The 21,730-nt window shown below is 43.9% G+C and overlaps 1 pseudogene; it reads left to right on the top strand.

Annotated features, from left to right (window-relative positions):
- Positions 1-1,245: 1,245 nt before the first annotated feature.
- Positions 1,246-13,368, top strand: LOC139408571 (adenosine receptor A2b-like; annotated as a pseudogene).
- The last annotated feature ends 8,362 nt before the right edge of the window (positions 13,369-21,730 follow it).

Below are 21,730 nucleotides of genomic sequence, written 5' to 3'. Positions count from 1 at the left end.
AGAAAACGGCCCCCTGTGTATTATCAGTAAGGGAACAACCGTGTTTTCACATTGAGAATGCTTTATCTTACACTACGTCATAGTTTCCCTCTGTCTACGATTTCTGTCATGATACTGAACTGTCAGGTAATAGCTAGTATCCATCTTTATCTTTCTCTCTACATTATTGGAAAAGGACCCGTAAGTAAGCATTTCACTGTTGCACCTGTTGTTTACGAAGCATGTGACGAATACAATTTGATTTGATTTGATCCGTTCATACATATCCGGAGGTGTACGCTCGTACAAAACTATAGGGCTTTTGAAGTGAGGCTGATACACTGCAATAACTCCTGGGGCTTGTGAAACCCAGTAAACTCAGTAGACTAGCCCACATTTCAATCTCTCTTGCTAAGGGGTTTGTATTGGCAACAGGAGAGAAAGTTTCCAACAACTGCATTAGATATAGGAGAACCTGGCTGAATATGGAAATGCTTTGGAGAAAAAGACAACACCTCGAAAATAATAGGAACAGCCATGTTAATGATTACAGTAGAAACACTGCTCTAAATATCTGTTCCAATAATAGTACTAGCTGTGTCACTACAATTCACATAGCTACGCTCATTGGCGTAATTCTTGGTTCTTGATTGGAGAGAAAAGCGTGACAAGGTCTGATGATGTGTGACCTTTTTTTGGGGGAATGCTGTCCTAAAATAAAAGCTGTATTATTGGACTGTGCTTTGATCTGTGTGGGAAACAGAGCTGCTGGCTTTGGGAGACAAATTGCTTTTGTGACCTGGTGTGTGTGTGTGCTGGTTGACCTGCAGCCTGTTTGTACAAGGACTAGTAATGAGATTGTTCTCTCACTCTCTCTCAATTCAATTCAAGGGTCTTTATTGGCATGGGAAACATATGTTAATAGGTAATAAACAAAAGTGAAATAAACAATCAGAAATTAACAGTAAACATGACTCTCTCTTTCTCACTGCAGGGTACTGATCTTCATGTGACAGTTGGTTGGCAACGGTTGGCAACAGCCCCTCCCAGTGTGTAGTGTCCAGCCCCTGAGGTTAGCAACAGAGAACACGATTGGACAGAAGGATTGGAAGAAGGAGAGAACCAAACAACCTTCTGTAGCGTGACAATAGAGTAGAGTGAACCTCGAATCACTTCTTCATTTGCTCTGTGGTTGGTAGTGGCACCATTTCTGGGCAAAGGCTATAGAAACAGGAAGTTGTTACTGGTGATTGGGCCTGCTAATCATCAAACGGATGTTTCCTGGTGGAGGCCCAGAGTCTGCACGTGTAGCGATGTGTGCAGAGAGGAAGAGGCCCCTTACCTGCTACCTGACTCAGACTCTGGTTGTGACCTTCAACTTGCCCCCGGCCCCACCATGTTGAACAATGCCTCCCTGGTCTACATCGTCCTGGAGCTGGTGATCGCCTGCCTGGCCGTGACTGGTAATGTGCTGGTCTGCTGGGCCGTGTGCCTCAACAGCACCCTGCAGAGCATTACGAACTACTTTGTGGTGTCCCTGGCAGTGGCAGACATCGCTGTGGGCTTGCTGGCCATCCCCTTCGCCATCACTATCAGCACAGGCTTCTGCGCCAACTTCCATGGCTGCCTGTTCATTGCCTGCTTCGTGCTGGTGCTCACTCAGAGCTCCATCTTCAGCCTGCTGGCCATCGCTGTGGACCGCTACATTGCCATCAAGAGACCTCTCAGGTGACCTTAGCAGGGGAGGAGAGGGAAGGGGAGGAGAGGGAAGGGACTGGGGGTGTTGGCTGGGGACAGGGCTGAGCATGGTGGTGACACTCTGCTCCTGGTCTAACTATCAAATATAGTATACCAACTATCAAACATAAACAGGTATCAACTATGCTTGATATGTTGTTTTATTCACAGAACATCAAAGGCAGGTCCTCTGGCCCGTTAGATCTTGGCTGTGATATAAGTGATGTGCACAGCACAATGCATTTGTGTATGAAAACACATTGAATTATAACAGGGTTATTCTATTAGGGCTAATCTCCCCACCGTAGGGCAGACAGAGATAAATGTCTCCACAGGCTTCATTGGGTTAGCGTTTGTGTGCTGTTGGAAGGTTTAAAAGGACTAAAGGCTTTGATCACTATCATCTTGGTAAATGAACACCAGAGGAGACCTGTGAGGGGGTGGGCCCATGCACAGTATAGATAGACAGGACTATGTTCTCACCTCAAACAGCCCTGGATCCCCCCCAACAGAAACATGAACACTCTCACGTAGCCTAACTCTCACTGTCATTATTTTCCCCAAAGGATATAAGAAAATAGTTTAATTTCCTTACAATTAGATGTACATTTATAGTCCTTTCGTCCTGCCTTTAATGACAAAATGGAGATTGTTTATAGATAACAATAATTTGTCTGTGAGGAATGAACAATATTTGCGTGGTTGTCAAGTAGGGTTAGATTAGTTGATAATCTTTACAATTTGTTATGTCTAAATGTATTTTTTAATGTGTTGTTTGTTGAATGTCCCAAGTACCTCATCTATTCTATACTGTGACTATAGCAGAAGGGAACGGTGAAATTCTCCACTGTGCCGATAGCAAGTTTTTCAGGTGGCATGACTGGGTAAAATGCTTCAGGATGGGGGTCACATATTTTATCAATATTAGATGATGCTTACCCAGACACACTCGTCTAAATTGATATGCCATACGAAATAAATGTAATAACCAACAACCAGCCACATCTAGCTAAGTGGATGGGTCACTATTGTCTAGACATGTACACATGTTCATGAAATACAATTGATGGCTGTAAGCACCCCCAGACACACCTGGCAAACATGATGGGTCTTGTAAATATGTGGAGTCTTTTGTTTAGACATGTAGCAGGATATTGAACCATTATCCTAACACATATATTCCCAAACTAGGGTATGTGTACCCCCAGGGGTACGGATAATGCCATCGGGGGTACGCCAAGTAAAAATGTGTTTCACATTTTCAAACAGTCCATTTATATTTTCCAACGGGGCTATACATTTGGGTGAGTTTTTTTTACTCTCCTGGGTAGCCTCGTTTCTTGACACAAGGCGAGACCCAAATGCAGACACAGGAAGCAGATGGTTGGAGTCTTACAATGTTTGTTAATCCAAAAGGAGTAGGCAAGAGAATGGTCTTGGACAGGCAAAAGGTCAAAACCAGATCAGAGTCCAGGAGGTACAGAGTGGCAGACAGGCTCGTGGTCAAGGCAGGCAGAATGGTCAGGCAGGCGGGTACAACGTCCAGAAACAGGCACGGGTAAAAACCGGGAGGACTAGAAAAAGGAGAAATGCAAAAAGCAGGCAAATGGGAAAAACTCTGCTTGACTTGGAAACATACAAGACGAACTGGCACAGAGAGACAGGAAACACAGGGATAAATACACTGGGGAAAACAAGAGACACCTAGAGGGGGTGGAGACAATAACGAGGACAGGTGAAACAGATCAGGGCATGACAGTTTCACTGCCAAAAATAAAATCAAACCATCTAGTGTTCAGCGAAATAACAACACAATGTCAAATACAGGTAGCCTAGTCAAATAATTAACATCCAGTCACATGAACCTTTACTCTCTCGTGGGAATTCCATTAACGGTCCGTAAGTAGCCAAATATAGTTGCTGCTCATTCTGATTGCTCGAAAATTGATAAATGGTTAAAGAAAAGTAATACCCACATCCATAGAGACAACTCTACTGGTAGTTCTGCTACTACACCTGCACCTGTTGACGACACAAGTTGTTCTGCTTCCACAAGAAAATCCAATGCTAGCATCAGTAATTCTACATTTGTTGTTAGCCCAGCTAGCATGGACACTGATAGTTGTGAATCTTATGCAGCCAAAGAGCTACTGCCCCCTTACCCAGGAAAGCAGGTTGGACCATCGAAGAGACGCAAATATGATGAGAACTACATTGATTTGGGGTTAACTTATCTTGGGAGTAGTGCTTTTCCTCAGCCACAGTGTGTTACATGTGCAAAAGTACTATCTCACAACTCAATGAAACCTTCACTCTTGCGCAGACATTTTGAAATCAAAAACATGGCAAGTTTTTGGCGCAAGAATTAAGATGACTTTCGAGTAGTAAGACATGTATAAAAGCAACAAATACCATTAATAAGAAGGGACTAGAAGCGTCTTATATGGTGAGCTACCAAGTAGCTAGGACAGGCAAGCCCCATACTATTGTGGATGACTTAATTATTCCTGCTGCCGTGGATATGGCTGGGAGAATACTGGGGGAAAAGGCAGAAAAAATGATACAGACAATGCCTTCATCAAACAACACTGTTTCATGATGCATCAGTGACATGGCAAGAGATGTTTGGAAACAATTACTGCTTCGCATACAAGCCAGTGAATTCTATGCGTTACAGCTGGATTTTTTATTGACGAGCTTAATGATTTCTTTGCATGATGACGAGTTTCTCACACGACTGGACTATCTGGGTGATAATTTTTCTCGCCTGAATGGTCTGAATCTAGGATTACAGGAACATTCCGCATCTATATTCAATGTGCGGGGGAAAAAATTGAGGCTATGATTAAGAAGTTGGAGCTCTTCTTTGTCTGCATTAACAAGGACAACACACAGGTATTTCCATCATTGTATGATTTCTTGTGTGCAAATGAACTCAAGCTTACGGAAAATGTCAAATGTGATATATTGAAGCACCTGAGTGAGTTGGGTGCACAATTACACAGGTACTTTCCCCAAACGGATGACACAAACAACTGGATTCGTTATCCCTTTCATGCCCTGCCTCCAGTCCACTTACCGATATCTGAACAAGAGAGCCTCGTCGAAATTGCAACAAGCGGTTCTGTGAAAATGGAATTTAATCAGAAACCACTACCAGATTTCTGGATTGGGCTGCACTCAGAGTATCCTGCCTTGGCAAATCGCGCTGTTAAGACACTGATGCCCTTTGCAACCACGTACCTATGTGAGAGTGGATTCTCGGCCCTCACTGAAAACTAAATACAGGCACGGACTGTGTGTGGAAAATTATTTAAGACTGAGACTCTCTCCAATACAACCCAACATTGCAGAGTTATGAGCATCATTTCAAGCACACCCTTCTCATTAACCTGTGGTGAGTTATTCACAATTTTATAAAATAAGGTTTTATATGTAAGATGGTTAAATAACGAGCAAAATTATTTTTTATTCTATTATTATTTGTGCCCTGGTCCTATAAGAGCTCTTTGTCCCTTCCCACGAGCCAGGTTGTGACAAAAACACACTCATTCTTATGTTTAATAAATGTATCGTATAGTGTGTATGTGGCAGGCTTACAATGATGGCAAAAAACAACATTTTAAAGTGCGCTGACCCTGGGGCTAGAGGGGGTACGCAGCTGGAGGTTGAATATTTGAAGGGGTTACGGGACAATAAAAAGTTTGGGAACCACTGTCCTAACGCATATAGTACAAATGGATTGTCTTAGCTAGCCACAATGCATGAAATGCTGTAGTATGAATCTGCAGCTAGCTAAAGCTAACCAACTACACTATATTTACAAAAGTAGGTGTACACCCCTTCAAATATGTTGATTTGGCTATTTCAGCCACCCGTTGCTAACAGGTGTATATAATTGAGCACACAGCCATGAAAGTGGAATTTCCTTACTAAAGAGCTCAGTGACTTTCAACGTGGCACCATCATTTGATGCCACCTTTCCAACAAGTCAGTTCGTCACATTTCTGCCCTACTAGAGCTGAGTATTGTTAATTCTGACCATTCACCATTAGTGCTTGAGCTAGAGTTTCCCCAGCAACCTCCTATGTGTTATCAATGGCCTCTTAACCCCATTTTACTCTCAGATAAGGAGTTTGTCAATTACATTTCTTCTGAAATCACCTTATTCCTAGAAATTAATTCAATGTCAAGTATGTCCGGAAGGTTTTCCAACCTAATTTTACAGGACGTTTTCCGGTCTGATTTGCCCATTCCTGTCTCGATTATTTGCAGAGTGCCTTAATACATCAAAGATTCGTCTTCATTAGGCTTCAATTTCATTACCATTAAAGAAAAACAAAGACCCCTGGAGTGGAATCCTAGCCAAGCTCTTAGCCATCCGTATGGAAGGCTCGCTACACCAACTAATACACTCTGACCAGACTGGCTTTATGATAAATAGGCATTTGTTTTTTCAATATTAGACACCTTATGAATATACTGTACTTCCCAGCGTTGGGGGACCCGGAGGTGGTGGTCTCGCTCGATGTGGAAAAAGCTTTTGACCGCGTTGAGTGGGACTAGCTAACAAATGCCCTTTATAGATTTGGCTTTGGCCCCAAATTCATTGCGTGGATAAAGATTATTTATTTTTCTCCCATGGCTTCGGTACGGACTAACAACTTGTCCTCTGACTATTTCCCCTTACACCGTGGATCCAGACAGGGTTGTCCAGCTCCCCCTTGTTGTTTGTTTTGGCAATCAAGCCCCTCGCTGTTACACTGCGCTCTAATGATGCCATTTAAGGTATGATCAGAACAGGCTTAGAGCAGAAAGTCTCGCTATATGCAGACGACCTCCTTTTGTTTATCTCCAAATCTGATACCACATTACCACATGCCTTATCTATTCTTAAAAAATGTTGATCAATCTCAGGGTACAAGCTGAATCTAGGCAAGAGAGCTTTTTCCTGTAAATAATTCTGCTTTAAAGTGCTCTTTTACAAGCTTTCAGTTTAGGATTGTTCTGGATCAATTCACCTACTTGGGAGTTAAAGTGACAAGGAAATATTCAAATTTGTATAAGGAAAACATTGTTGCTCTAGCAGACCGTTTGAACCAATCATTTACTTTTTGGAAGTCTCTACCTATTTATCTTATTGGAAAGATTAATGCTATTAAAATGAATGTGTTGCCCAAATATTTCAATGTTAACCAATTTTTATTCCAAAATATTTTTTTAATTCACTGGATCAAACATTCATGTATTTTATTTGGGATGCCAAGGTACCGCGGATTGGTAGATAACGTTTACAGAAGCCTAAGGCATTGGGTGGTTTAGCTCTACCAAATTTTCAGACATACTATTGGGCTGCAAATTTCAGAGCCCTTTTGTACTGGCAACACAGACTGATCCCACTGGCTCAAGACCCCTCTGGGTCCAGATGGAGTCTGAATCGTGTAAACCTGCTGCACTATCTTCTGTGTTGTGCTTGTCTTTCCCAGTGTCCCTAGGCAAAAGGTGTGTCAACCCAATTGTAAAGCAGTCTCTTAAAATTTGGAATCAGTTCCGTTTAGCCGTTAGCCTCCGGGGTGTTTCTCTATCAGGCCCAATCAATCAGAACATTTTATTTCATCTTTAAATGATGGGGCTTTTGGCATCTGACACTCACTGGGCCTCTCCTCACTATCCCAATTATTATTTGATGATACATTTGTCTCTTTTGCTCAACTACAGGAAAAGTTCAACTTCCCCCAATCCCACTTCTTCTCCTATCTCTAGACTAGGAACTTTGTCAGAGCTAACACACCTGAATTTCCCTATAGGCCTGCGAATACAGCTATAGAGAGCATCTTTGAGCTAAATAAGCTTCCATGGGGTACAATTTCAGCTGTACACCACCGTTCAAAAGTTTGGGGTCACTTAGAAATGTCCTTGGTTTTTAAAGAAAAATAACATTAAAATAACATCAAATTGATAAGAAATACAGTGTAGACATTGTTAATGTGGTAAATGACTATTGTAGCTGGAAATGGCAGATTTTTTATGGAATAGGCATACAGAGGCCCATTATCAGCAACCATCACTCCTGTGTTCCAATGGCAGGTTGTGTTAGCTAATCCAATTCTATCATTTTAGAAGGCTAATTGATCATTAGAAAACCTTTTTGCAATTATGTTAGCACAGCTGAAAACTGATTAAAGAAGCAATACAACTGGCCTTCTTCAGACTAGTTGAGTATCTGGAGCATCAGTATTTGTGGGTTTGATGACAGGCTCAAAATGGCCAGAAACAAAGAACTTTCTTCTGAAACTCGTCAGTCTATTCTTGTTCTGAGAAAAGAAAGGCTATTCCATGCGAGAAATTGCCAAGAAACGGAAGATCTCGTACAATGCTGTGTACTACTATTATCTTTCGTATCGTCCGAGATCCCTAAAGATTGGAAAGCTGCCACAGTCATCCTTCCCTTCAAAGGGGGTGACACTCTAGACCCAAACTGTTATAGACCTATGTCCATCCTGCCCTGCCTCTCTAAAGTCTTCAGAAGCCAAGTTAATTACTGACCATTTCGAATCCCACCATACCTTCTCCGCTGTGCAATCCGGTTTCTGAGCTGGTCACGGGTACACCTCAGCCTAGCTCAAGGTACTAAACGATATCATAACCGCCATCGATAAAAGACAGTACTGTGCAGCCGTCTTCATCAACCTGGCCAAGGTTTTCGACTCTGTCAGTCACCGTATTCTTATCGGCAGACTCAACAGCCTTGGTTTCTCAAATGACTGCCTCGCCTGGTTCACCAACTACTTCGCAGACAGAGTTCAGTGTGTCAAATCAGAGGGACTGTTGTCCGGTCCTCTGGCAGTCTCTATGGGGGTACCACATGGTTCAATTCTCGGGCCGATTATTTTCTCTGTATATATCAATGATGTTGCTCTTGCTGCGGGTGATTCCCTGATCCACCTCTACGCAGACGACACCATTTTGTATACATCTGGCCCTTCTTTGGACACTGTGTTAACTAACCTCCAAACGCGCTTCAATGCCATACAACACGCCTTCTGTGGCCTCCAACTGCTCTTAAACACTAGTAAAACCAAATGCATGCTTTTCAACCGTTCGTTGCCCGCACCTGCTCGCCCGACTAGCATCACTACCCTGGACGGTTCTGACCTAGAATATTTGGACATCTACAAATGCCTAGGTGTCTGGCTAGACTGCAAACTCTCCTTCCAGACTCATATTTAACATCTCCAATCCAAAATCAAATCTAGAATCGGCTTTCTTTTTCGCAACAAAGCCTCCTTCACTCACGCCGCCAAACTTACCCTAGTAAAACTGACTATCCTACCGATCCTCGACTTCGGCGATGTAATCTACAAAATAACTTCCAATACTCTACTCAGAAAACTGGATGCAGTCTATCACAGTGCCATCCGTTTTGTTACCAAAGCCCCTTATACCACCCACCACTGCGACCTGTATGCTCTAGTCGGCTGGCCCACGCTACATATTCGTCGCAAGACCCACTGGCTCCAGGTCATCTATAAGTCTATGCTAGGTAAAGCTCCGCCTTATCTCAGCTCACTGGTCTTGATAACAACACCCACCCGTAGCACACGCTCCAGCAGGTATATCTCACTGATCATCCCCAAAGCCAACTCCTACTTTGCCCGCCTTTCCTTCCAGTTCTCTGCTGCCAGTGACTGGAACGAATTGCAAAAATTACTGAAGCTGGAGACTTATATTTCCCTCACTAACTTTAAACATCAGCTATCTGAGCAGCTAACTGATCGCTGCAGCTGTACATAGTCCATCTGTAAATAGCCCACCCAATCTACCTACCTCATCCCCATATTGTTTTTATTGACTTTTCTGCTCTTTTGCACACCAGTATCTCTACATGCACATCATCTGCTCATTTATTATTCCAGTGTTAATCTGCTAAATTGTAATTATTTCGTTACTATGGCCTATTTATTGCCTACCTCCTCACGCCATTTGCACACACTGTATATAGACTTTCTTTTTTCTATTGTGTTATTGACTGTACGCTTGTTTATTCCACGTCTGCCTCTGTGTTCTTGCATAATCGATGCTTGGAGTTTGTCAGAATTTGTGGGTTTTTGTTTGTCCACCAGCCTCTTGAGGATTGACCACAAGTTCTCAATGGGATTAAGGTCTGGGGAGTTTCCTGGCCATGGACACAAAATATCGATGTTTTGTTCCCCGAGCCACTTAGTTATCACTTTTGTCTTATGGCAAGGTTCTCCATCATGCTGGAAAGGCATTGTTCATCACCAAACTGTTCCTGGATGGTTGGGAGAAGTTGCTATCGGAGGATGTGTTGGTACCATTCTTTATTCATGGCTGTGTTCTTAGGCAAAATTGTGAGTGAGCCCACTCCATTGGCTGAGAAGCAACCCACACATGAATGGTCTCAGGATGCTTTACTGTTGTGGCATGACACAGGACTGATGGTAGCGCTCACCTTGTCTTCTCCGGACAAGCTTTTATCCGGATGCCCCAAACAATCGGAAAGGGTCTATTCATCAGATAAAATGACTTACCCCAGTCCTCAGCAGTCCAATCCCTGTACCTTTTGCAGAATATCAGTCTGTCCCTGATGTTTTTCCTGGGGAGAAGTGGCTTCTTTGCTGCCCTTCTTGACACCAGGCCATCCTCCAAAAGTCTTCGCTTCACTGTGCATGCAGATGCACTCACACCTGCCTGCTGCCATTCCTGAGCAAGCTCTGTACTGGTGGTGCCCCGATCCCGCAGCTGAATCAAGTTTAGGAGACGGTCCTGGCGCATGCTGGACTTTCTTGGGCGACCTGAAGCCTTCTTCACAACAATTGAACCGCTTTCCTTGAAGTTCTTTATGATCCAATAAATGGTTGATTTAGGTGCAATCTTACTGGCAGCAATATCCTTGCCTGTGAAGCAAAGCAATGAAGACGTGTTTCCTTGCAGCTAACCATGGTTGAAAGAGGAAGAACAACGATTCCAAGCTCCACCCTCCTTTTGAAACTTCCAGTCTGTTATTTGAACTCAATCAGCATGACAGAGTGATCTCCAGCCTTGTCCTCGTCAACACTCACACCTGTGTTAACGAGAGAATCTCTGACATGATGTCAGTTGGTCCTATTGTGGCAGGGTTGAAATGCAGTGGAAATAGTTTTTTGGGGGATTCAGTTAATTTGCATGGCAAAGAGGGATGTTGCAATTAATTGCAATTCATCTGATCACTCTTCATAACATTCTGGAGTATATGCAAATTGCCATCCTACAAACTGAGGCAGCAGACTTTGTGAAAATTAATATTTGTGTCATTCTCAAAACTTTTGGCCACGGCTGTATGTTAATGGATATTTCCTGCAGACTACAACCAAACAAGTCAACCCAAATACTTGGCAACAACAACCAAAATGTTCAACTTGCAAATCTCTCCTTTCATAAAGAGTGAAACTGGAGTGAAATAGGGTGCCTCATGGGAAATATTGTCCCTCATACTACAAGCGTGTGGGTAACCAAAGCTACTGTTTGGTCACAGTCACAACTGCAATTTTGATTATTCCGTGGGAAGGCATTGCCTTCGTGTTAAAGTCATAGCAGGTTAGGGTTAGGGACTCAGTCAAAGAGGCCTAAGCCCTCCTGGACCCCTCAACCCACCCCTTAACCACAAACAACTGGGTGATGTGTCTGTGGCGCTGCCCTTTGAGATTTTACATTATGAACTCTGGTTTAGACATGGCCAATGGAAGAAAACAGACAGAAAGACCTGACAACAGCTTGATATTCTGTTCATTACAACTATTGGCCTTAAGACGGACTAATTTCCTTAATATTTGCTTTAATGCTGAGCGAATATTTGCCCTAAATTATTATAACTGTGGTGTATCACAATATTGAATGGTTTGTGATATTATTAAATTAGATTTTGTTCTAGTTAAATAAAGGTTAAATTAAAAAAATATATATAGAAATCGGTTGATCTCATTCTGCATATTACATAGAACACAGATTTTCATTTGTGTAATGTCTAGGGCACAAACAAAGGACAGCCAACAAGGGTTACATCAGAGGGTAGATAAGCTTTTGTGCATGTTCCTTAAATCACAGGAAATGCTTTATTAAGTCCACATATAGTACATGAGCTGATATCCGCTGCTCCATCTTCCAGTATGGCAGGGTACATTCTCTGTATAAAGGCTGTTTACCCTCTGAAGCCTGTCCCATATATTCTGTAGAGCTCTCTGATCACAGGAAGCCATTGGTTTGGTCCAGGAAAGATGAACATGCTTTACTATTGAGTCTGTCTGGGAATGTCTGGGCTCGAAAAAAATAACTCTCTCATCCTGGGAACGTCAATGTTTGTCATGTAACAATATAAAGCACCTGTCTGAATTCCTCTCTTGTGTTTTCATGTGATCTTTAGGTATAACAGTCTTGTGACGGCCGGGAGGGCGAAGAGCATCATCGCAGTGTGCTGGGTTCTCTCTGTGGGCATCGGCCTTACGCCCATGCTGGGCTGGAACAGGGGTGTCAATGCCACCAACAGTAGCTCATGCCCCGAGGGCATGACAGAGTGCCTGTTTGAGGGTGTGGTGACCCTGCACTACATGGTCTACTTCAACTTCTTTGGCTGTGTGCTGGTGCCTCTGCTGGTCATGCTGGCCATCTATGCCCGCATCTTCATGGCGGCTCGGCGCCAACTGAGGCTGATGGACCTGAAGCTGGCTCACATGCACACCCACGGGACAAGTTCGTCGTCCACGTCTTCCCGCTCCACTCTGCAGAAGGAGGTCCACGCGGCCAAGTCTCTGGCCATTATCATGGGGCTGTTCGCCTTCTGCTGGCTGCCCCTGCACATCATCAACTGCTTCAACCTGTTCTGCCAGGACTGTGGGCGCCCACACATATGGGTGATGAACATTGCCATCATCCTGTCCCACGCCAACTCCGTGGTCAACCCCTTCATCTACGCATACCGCATCCGGGAGTTCCGCCACACCTTCCGCAGGATCCTGCGCCAGCACGTGCTGGGACACCAGGAGTGGAATGGGGGTGACAGAGGGGTGGGCGGCAGCATTAGTGTCATGCGCACCACCACTCGCATCAATATGGTGGATCGATCATGTGGCACCATGATGAACAGTTATGCCCTGGAGCCCAGCCCCAAACTCAGCCCCACTCCCATAGGGACCCATAGAGCTGAGAAAGAGGCTCCCTCTACCTTCTGTCAGTGGTCGCCACCACGGTCAGACCCTGCACCAATCAGCTACATCCAAAATGGATACCACAGTGGGGATGCCCCACTGTCGCTTAGTGCGGTTCAAAGTGGGGTTGAGACTAAGAACCTTGGGGGAACAACAGAGGTGATGGAGGTGACAGTGGAAACATCTCATTTGTGCACGTCAGGCCTCTGTCCCCCTCACAAACCAGCTCTAACCACTCAGTAGAACTCATTGAGGTGTCATGATATAGTTATCCCCGTGATGGACAAGTTACTGATACCCCAACGTACATCATCAACTACAAGGGGGAGAAGTGAGGGACCAAACTTAAAGCATGCTCCCTACGCCTGTAAAAAATTGACCTAAATCTTGGAAATGCTTGCACTGAGAAGAAATAGCATTTATTTATTTAGGAGGGAGACTCCTTAGCCTGGAAAGGAAACAACAAACTGGTATTAAATTACTTCCAGCCATTAAACTTTTTTCTTTCTTCAAATGATTGTATTTGTGGATCACAAAGCTGTTATTTGTGGACATATTTTGTATACGTCACCTCTGAGGCTTTTTACAGTAGGCTAATAGTCTTTCTAAATTTAAAGATTGATCACATTATAAATGAATGGACTGGTCTAACCTGTTGTATACTGACAGATTATGTTACAGACAGACCAAAACCATAATGACCCTAACGACTGCGCAACACTTAATGATACAATATCCAGTATTGCTGGTCAACCACTATGCAGTTAATGAAACTACTGTATGTCAGTGTGAAGCTTCTGAAATGTATTCTCTTCCTTTTGCAATGCAGTATTTCAATTCTGTCATATTCTGTTTTCAAAAGCTGGTCCCTTGTTTTTATTGTCAGATGATTAAAAGTCTTAAATAAGCTCTATTATCACTGTGTGTTGTTCTCCCCACCAGTGAGTCCTGGTGGGGAGAGAGTAACATACAGCAAATCACACATCACTAAGATGTGATGATGCTCTAGATGTCCAGTAATTTATATTGAAAGCTGTGATACTGCATCTGATTGGAGAGTAAATTCCAGCATCTTGTGATTGCACGCTCACTACACCGGCCAAACCCGGACGACGCTGGGCCGATTGTGCACCGCCCTATGGGACTCCCAATCACGGTCAGTTGTGATACAGCCTGAATTCAAACCAGGGTGTTTGTAGTGATGCCTCTAGCACTGAGATGCAAATCAAATCAAAGTTTATTTGTTACGTGCGCCGAATACAACAGGTGTAGTAGACCTTACGGTGAAATGCTTACTTACAGGCTTTAAAAAATGAATTAGGTGAACAATAGGTAAGTAAATAAATAAAACAACAGTAAAAAGACAGGCTATATACAGTAGCGAGGCTATAAAAGTAGCGAGGCTACATATAGACACCGGTTAGTCAGGCTGATTGAGGTAGTATGTACATGTAGATATGGTTAAAGTGACTATGCATACATGATGAACAGAGAGTAGCAGTAGCGTAAAAGAGGGGTTGGTGGGTGGCGGGACACAATGCAGATAGCCCGGTTAGCCAATGTGCGGGAGCACTGGTTGGTCGGCCCAATTGAGGTAGTATGTACATGAATGTATAGTTAAAGTGACTATGCATATATGATAAACAGAGAGAAGCAGCAGCGCAAAAAAGAGGGGTTGGGGGGGGTTTGGGGGGGGGCACACAATGCAAATAGTCCAGGTAGCCATTTGATTACCTGTTCATGAGTCGTATGGCTTGGGGGTACAAACTGTTGAGAAGCCTTTTTGTCCTAGACTTGGCACTCTGGTACCACTTGCCATGCGGTAGTAGAGAGAACAGTCTATGACTGGGGAGGCTGTGGTCTTTGACAATTTTTAGGGCCTTCCTCTGACAACGCCTGGTGTAGAGGTCCTGGATGGCAGGCAGCTTAGCCCCAGTGATGTACTGGGCCGTACGCAGTACCCTCTGTTGTGCCTTGCGGTCAGAGGCCGAGCAATTGCCGTACCAGGCAGTGATGCCACCATGCTCTCGATGTTGCAGCTGTAGAACATTTTGAGTATCTCAGGACCAATGCCAAATCTTTTTAGTTTCCTGAGTGGGAATAGGCTTTGTTGTGCCCTCTTCACGACTGTCTTGGTGTGTTTGGACCATTCTAGTTTGTTGTTGATGTGGACACCAAAGAACTTGAAGCTCTCAACCTGCTCCACTACAGCCCCTTCGATGAGAATGGGGGCGTGCTCGGTCCTCCTTTTCCTGTAGTCCACAATCATCTCCTTAGTCTTGGTTACGTTGAGGGATAGGTTGTTATTCTGGCACCACACAGCCAGGTCTCTGACCTCCTCCCTATAGGCTGTCTCGTCGTTGTCGGTGATCACTGTTGTGACACTGTTGTGTCGTCTGCAAACTTAATGATGGTGTTGGAGTCGTGCCTGGCCATGCAGTCGTGGGTGAACAGGGACTACAGGAGGGGACTGAGCATGCACCCCTGTGGAGCTCCAGTGTTGAGGATCAGCGTGGCAGATGTGTTGCTGCCTACCCTCACCACCTGGGGGCAGCCCGTCAGGAAGTCCAGGATCCAGTTGTAGAGGGAGGTGTTTAGTCCCAGGATCCTTAGGTTAGTGATGAGCTTTGAGGGCACTATGGTGTTGAACGCTGAGCTGTAGTCAATAAATAGCATTCTCACATAAGTGTTCCTTTTGTCCAGGTGGGAGAGGGCAGTCTGTTTGAGCGGTATGCGAATTGGAGTGGGTCTAGAGATTCTGGGATGATGGTGTTGATGTGAGCCATTACCAACATTTCAACGCACTTCATGGCTACGGACGCGAGTGCCACGGATCTGTAGTCATTTAGGCAGGTTGCCTTTGTGTTCTTGGGCACAGGGACTATGGTGGTCTGCTTGAACCATGTTGGTATTACAGACTCAATCAGGGACATGTTGAAAATGTCAGTGAAGACACCTGCAAGTTGGTCAGCACATGCTCGGAGCACACATCCTGGTAATCCGTCTGACCCCTCCTGTCTCAGCCTCCAGTATTTATGCTGGAGGCTGAGACAGGAGGGGTCAGACGGAGTACTTTATGTGTCGGGGGGCTAGGGTCAGTTTGTTATATCTGGAGTACTTCTCCTGTCCTATTCGGTGTCCTGTGTGAATTTAAGTGTGCTTTCTCTAATTCTCTCTTTCTTTCTCTCTCTCGGAGGACCTGAGCCCTATAGGACCATGCCCCAGGACTACCTGACATGATGACTCCTTGCTGTCCCCAGTCCACCTGGCCGTGCTGCTGCTCCAGTTTCAACTGTTCTGCCTTATTATTATTCGACCATGCTGGTCATTTATGAACATTTGAACATCTTGGCCATGTTCTGTTATAATCTCCACCCGGCACAGCCAGAAGAGGACTGGCCACCCCACATAGCCTGGTTCCTCTCTAGGTTTCTTCCTAGGTTTTGGCCTTTCTAGGGAGTTTTTCCTAGCCACCGTGCTTCTACACCTGCATTGCTTGCTGTTTGGGGTTTTAGGCTGGGTTTCTGTACAGCACTTTGAGATATCAGCTGATGTACGAAGGGCTATATAAATTGATTTGATATGTTTACCTAAAGTGATTTAGCTCGTCTGGTAGGCTTGTGTCACTAGACAGCTCACGGCTGTGCTTCCCTTTGTAGTCTGTAACAGTTTGCAAGCCATGCCACATAAGACGAGCATCGGAGCCGGTGTAGTATGATTCAATCTTAGCCCTGCATTGACGCTTTGCCTGCTTGATGGTTCGTTGCAGGGCATAGCAGGATTTCTTGTAAGCTTCCGGGTTAGAGTCCCGCACCTTGAAAGCGGCAGCTCTACCCTGTAGCTCAGTGCGAATGTTGCCTGTAATCCATGGCTTCTGGTTGGGGTATGTACGTACAGTCACTGTGGGGACGACTTCCTCAATGCACTTATTGATAAAGCCAGTGACTGATGTGGTGTACTCCTCAATGCCATCTGAAGAATCCCGGAACATGTTCCAGCCTGTGATAGCAAAACAGTCTTGTAGTTTAGCATCTGCTTCATCTGACCACTTTTTATAGACCGAGTCACTGGTGCATCCTGCTTAAATTTTTGCTTGTAAGCAGGAATCAGTGCCTTGGACTGCTGCGCCACTCGGGATCCCAGGTTACAGGTTAGATGAGGCTATTTTTACATGTAGGTAGGGGTGAAGTGACTATGCATAGATAATAAACAGTGAGTAGCAACAGTGTACAAAAAAATGGAGGATGGGGGAGGGGGTGACAATGTAAATTGTCCGGAGGCCATTTGATTAATTGTTCAGCAGTCTCATGGCTTGGGGGTAGAAGCTGTTAAGGAGCCTTTTGGTCACAGACTTCGAGCTCCAGTACCGCTTGCAGTAATACCGCAGTAGTACCGCTTGCAGTAATATTATTGAAAGTTCAGAAGTGCTAGACCACCCTGGGGACGGGATCTCTGCAATATACTCTTACGTATCCAAAGATTTTTCTTGTTCCAGATAAAAGCAGATATCAGTTTATCTATGGGGATAAAAAATATTTTGTCAGAAAGATAGGAATACATTGAAATAAGTATCAAGGGAGTGAAATTGGCTTTATAGAGAGATCTTTGAAACTGTGTGTGACCCAAATTCTCAAATATTTCAATTTCTTTTCTTTTTTTTTTTTTTTTTTTTTTCGTTTCAAATATTTTTTATTAAACACACACAAGAATGGTGTATAGGTATACAAGACAAGTATACAATTCTTATCTAAACATAAAAGAGCATACAGGAACAAGACCCAGAGTTCTGGGTGCAGAACAAATAATACAAAACACGACATACAAAATAAGGACACGTAGAAAGAAAGAGGGAAGATGTCCCCCCTATCCCCCCCCCCTTATTTCCCCCCCCCCCCCAATTGAGAGTGCGTTAATAAGTACAAATTCACAGCGCCGACTCGTCCAAGTAGGAGAGGAAAGGCTGCCAGATTTGATCAAATGTTGATAATTTATTGTTCAGAATATATCTAATTCTTTCTAAGTGTACAGTGTTTGCCAATTCACTGAGCCATAATTTGGTAGAGGGCGCTTCCGTCCTCTTCCAAAACAACAAGATTAGTTTTTTTGCCGAGATGAGACCGTACGAGATTAGTTGTTTTTGGGGGTTGGTTAATCCGTTTAGGGACTCAGATACTCCCAGGATTATCAGAAGCGGGTCTGGATCTATTGAAGTCTCCAAAACTTCAGAGAGGATCCCAAAAATTCCACTCCAATAACCATGCAAGCTAGAGCATAGGGCAAAGCAGTGGAGTAGTGTACCCTGCGTAGCCTGACATTTATCACATGTAGGGGATGTGTCAGGAAATATCCTATGCAGTTTAGTTTTGGAATAGTGTAATCTGTGTAATACCTTGAATTGTATGAGACGATGTCTGGAATTAATGGAGCATGTGTGGATATACTCCAAGCTCTCTTCCCAGTCTGCCACCGAGATGTCAGTCCCTAGTTCTTCCTCCCATTTTGCCTTGATGGCATCAGTGGTAGGTGTGCTAACAGATTGAAAAGCATCATATAGACGCGATATCAGTTTATCGGAGGTGGGGCATATTTTTATACATCCGTCAAACATGGAAGGTTTAGCATTCCCAAATGTTGGGAGGTGTTTTCTAACGTAGTCTAATTTGTAGGTATCTGAAAAAATTACTTCTGGGAAGGTTATAAGTTTCCCTCAGCAGCTCAAAGGAAGCAAAGGTCCCTTCTATGTATAAATCCCCTATGGTACTTATCCCCAATTCTCCCCATCGCTCAAAGGTGTTATCAAGATTAGAAGGGGCAAAGGAGGGATTCCTGGCGACAGGGAGCATGAATGACATTGGTCTAAGCTCAAAGTGGACTTTAATTTGCTTCCAGATTCGGACTGTGCTATGTATAATAGGATTGTTACAATAAAGTGACATCTCCAGATTGACAGGTGACAAAATCACAGCGCCAATAGAGAAGGGGTGACACTCCTCACGCTCCATACTAAGCCAGCTGGATGCCGGAAGTACGTCATCCAGCAGAAACGTAACAAGGCGGAGGTTAGCGGCCCAGTAATAAAATATACAATTTGGGAGAGACAATCCTCCTTCCATCTTGGATTTACAGAGGTGTTTTTTACCTATCCTGTGTGTTTTATAATCCCAGATGAAAGGATTGATAATTGAGTCCAGTTGTTTATGAAAGGATTTAGGTATGAATACTGGGATGTTCTGATATAGGTAGAGCAGTTGTGGGTGGAAGACCATTTTAATGGCATTAATTCTTCCGAGCAGAGAAATTGGGAGAGTTCTCCAGAATAGTATGTTTGCTTTGAGTTTTTGTATCAGAGAGGGGAAATTCTCTTTAAATAGCAAGGAGTATTGTTTGGTAACTACAATTCCTAGGTAGGTACATTTTTCTGAAGATAACTTAAATGAGAGATGTTCTAGCCAGGAGGTATTTTGCGACCGTATGGGCATTAATTCACTCTTGTTCCAATTTATTCTGTATCCCGAGAAGGTACCAAACAAATTGATCACATCAAGAATAGCTGGGATACTAGCCTGGGGTTCTGTTACATAGAGGAGGATGTCATCTGCGTATAGGGAGATCTTATTTAGAGTACCTTTAGTATTATAGCCGTGTATTGCTGCATGAGATCTAATCGTCTGAGCGAGCGGTTCGATAATTAGGGCGAAGAGCATAGGCGACAGCGCACAACCCTGCCTTGTCCCCCTGTTGAGGTTAAATCGGGGCGACAATGATTGGTTAGTGAGTATTCTGGCACAGGGGTTCCTATATAAAAGTTGGATCCAATTTATGAACCTATCTCCAATATTAAATTTCTGTAGGACCTTGAATAGATAGGGCCACTCAACTTGGTCAAAGGCCTTTTCGGCGTCAAGAGATATGACGGCAAGGTCCACGTTGGGTAACCTCTGAGAATACATAATATTGAAGGGGCGCCTGAGATTGAAGAATGAGTTTCTGTTAGGGATAAAGCCGGTCTGATCCGAATGGACCAATTTGCCAATTAAAGTGCTAAGCCTGTTAGCCAGAGTTTTTGCTAAAATCTTTTGGTCTGTATTAAGGAGAGATATTGGTCTGTATGACCCTACCTCTTCTGGATCCTTACCCTTCTTATGTATAACTGTAATGAACGCTTCGTCCAAAGTAGAAGGGAGAGCTCCATCCTCATTGGCCTGAACCAACATTTGGTGCAGATAAGGAGAGAGCATGTTGCTGAATGTTTTATAGAATTCACCAGGGTATCCATCTGGGCCCGGGGTCTTGCCACTCTTTAGAGATTTAACTGTTTCTCGAATTTCATCAAGAGATATTTCCTTATTCAGGAAGTTAGAATCTTCCTGGTTCAGGGCAGGAAGATTACAGTCCTCCAAAAATGTTTGCATAATTAAGGGGTTAGGATCCGCTTTAGATGTATATAGAGTCTCATAAAACTGCCAGAATCTGTCATTGATGTCTTTGGGGGAAGAGAGTAATTCCCCAGATGCAGATTTAACCCTGTGAATCATTCGGTCACTCACATTTTTTCAAAGTTGTCTGGCGAGTAATTTGTGTGGTTTGTCACCAAACTCAAAATATTTGTGCTTGGCATAGAGAAAAGATTTAGCAATTTTAGCTGAGAGAATCTGATTATATTCAAATTTTAAAGAGGTAATTTTTTTATGTTTCTCCATAGATGGGTGGCTAGCATTCTCCCTATCCAGTAAGTGAATTTGTCCCTCCAGTTCTTCCAGTTTTCCTCTGTTTTGCCTACTCCTGGCAGCCTGAAAGGAGATGATACAGCCTCTCAGATAAGCCTTCAGTGTTTCCCACAATAATGCTGGGGAGGTCTCTGTGTTGTCGTTGGTATCAAAGAAAAATGTAATTTAAGATATTCACAGAATGTTGGTTCTGTGAGGAGCTGAGGATTCAACCTCCAGACCCTCTCGTTTGGTACAATGTCACCCAATCTCAGGGAGAAGGTGAGTGGACTGTGGTCCGAGATTATAATCATGATACCTCACATTACAGGTATAGGGGAGTAGTCTAGCATCCAACAAAAAGTAGTCAATTCGAGTGTAAACCTTGTGAACATGAGAGTAAAAGGAGTATTCCCTACCCGTAGGGTTAGCGATCCTCCATATATCAAATAAGTTCGAATTTTTTATGTAGGTATTCAAGAATTCGCTTGAATAGGAGGTAGGGGTTCGCCGGGTAGAGGATCTATCCAAATATTGGTCTAGCACACAGTTAAGGTCCCCTCCAATGACCAGGTTAGTATGGGAGATATCTGGAATCAGGGCAAGGACTCTTTTGAAAAAAGAGGGGTTGTCAATGTTTGGCCCATAGATATTTAGTAGAGTTACTGAGGTAGAGTGGATTTCTCCTATTGCGATCACATACCGAGTAGAAAGGGAATTCCTTTCCGTACCAGAATCGCTGTGCCTCTCGTTTTGGCAGAGAAGTTAGAATGATACACTTGCCCCACCCACCTACACTTAAGTCTGCTATGAGAGTTATTCTTCAGATGGGTTTCTTGCAAAAATATAATATCAGACGAGAGTGCTTTCAAGTGGGCTAGGACCTTGCCCCTCTTAATTGGTTCGTTTAAACCCTTGACATTCCAGGAAGTGAATGTAAGCCCCGCCCTCCTCTCGTTTGTAGTTCCTATGGTGGCCTGCAGACTATGTAACTTGATAAAAAGGTAAGAAAGCGCACCAAACCATCACGATCAGCATATGTAGCACCTACACCCGAGCAGTATCCAACCCACCCCTCCCCCCCCTGCAAGCACCTTTACTTCCCAC

Source organism: Oncorhynchus clarkii, chromosome 5 (genome assembly GCF_045791955.1).
Source record: "Oncorhynchus clarkii lewisi isolate Uvic-CL-2024 chromosome 5, UVic_Ocla_1.0, whole genome shotgun sequence".
Taxonomy (NCBI): Eukaryota; Metazoa; Chordata; class Actinopteri; order Salmoniformes; family Salmonidae; genus Oncorhynchus; species Oncorhynchus clarkii.
Note: the sequence above shows the minus strand (reverse complement) of the source record. Positions and strands in the feature narration are given on the sequence as shown.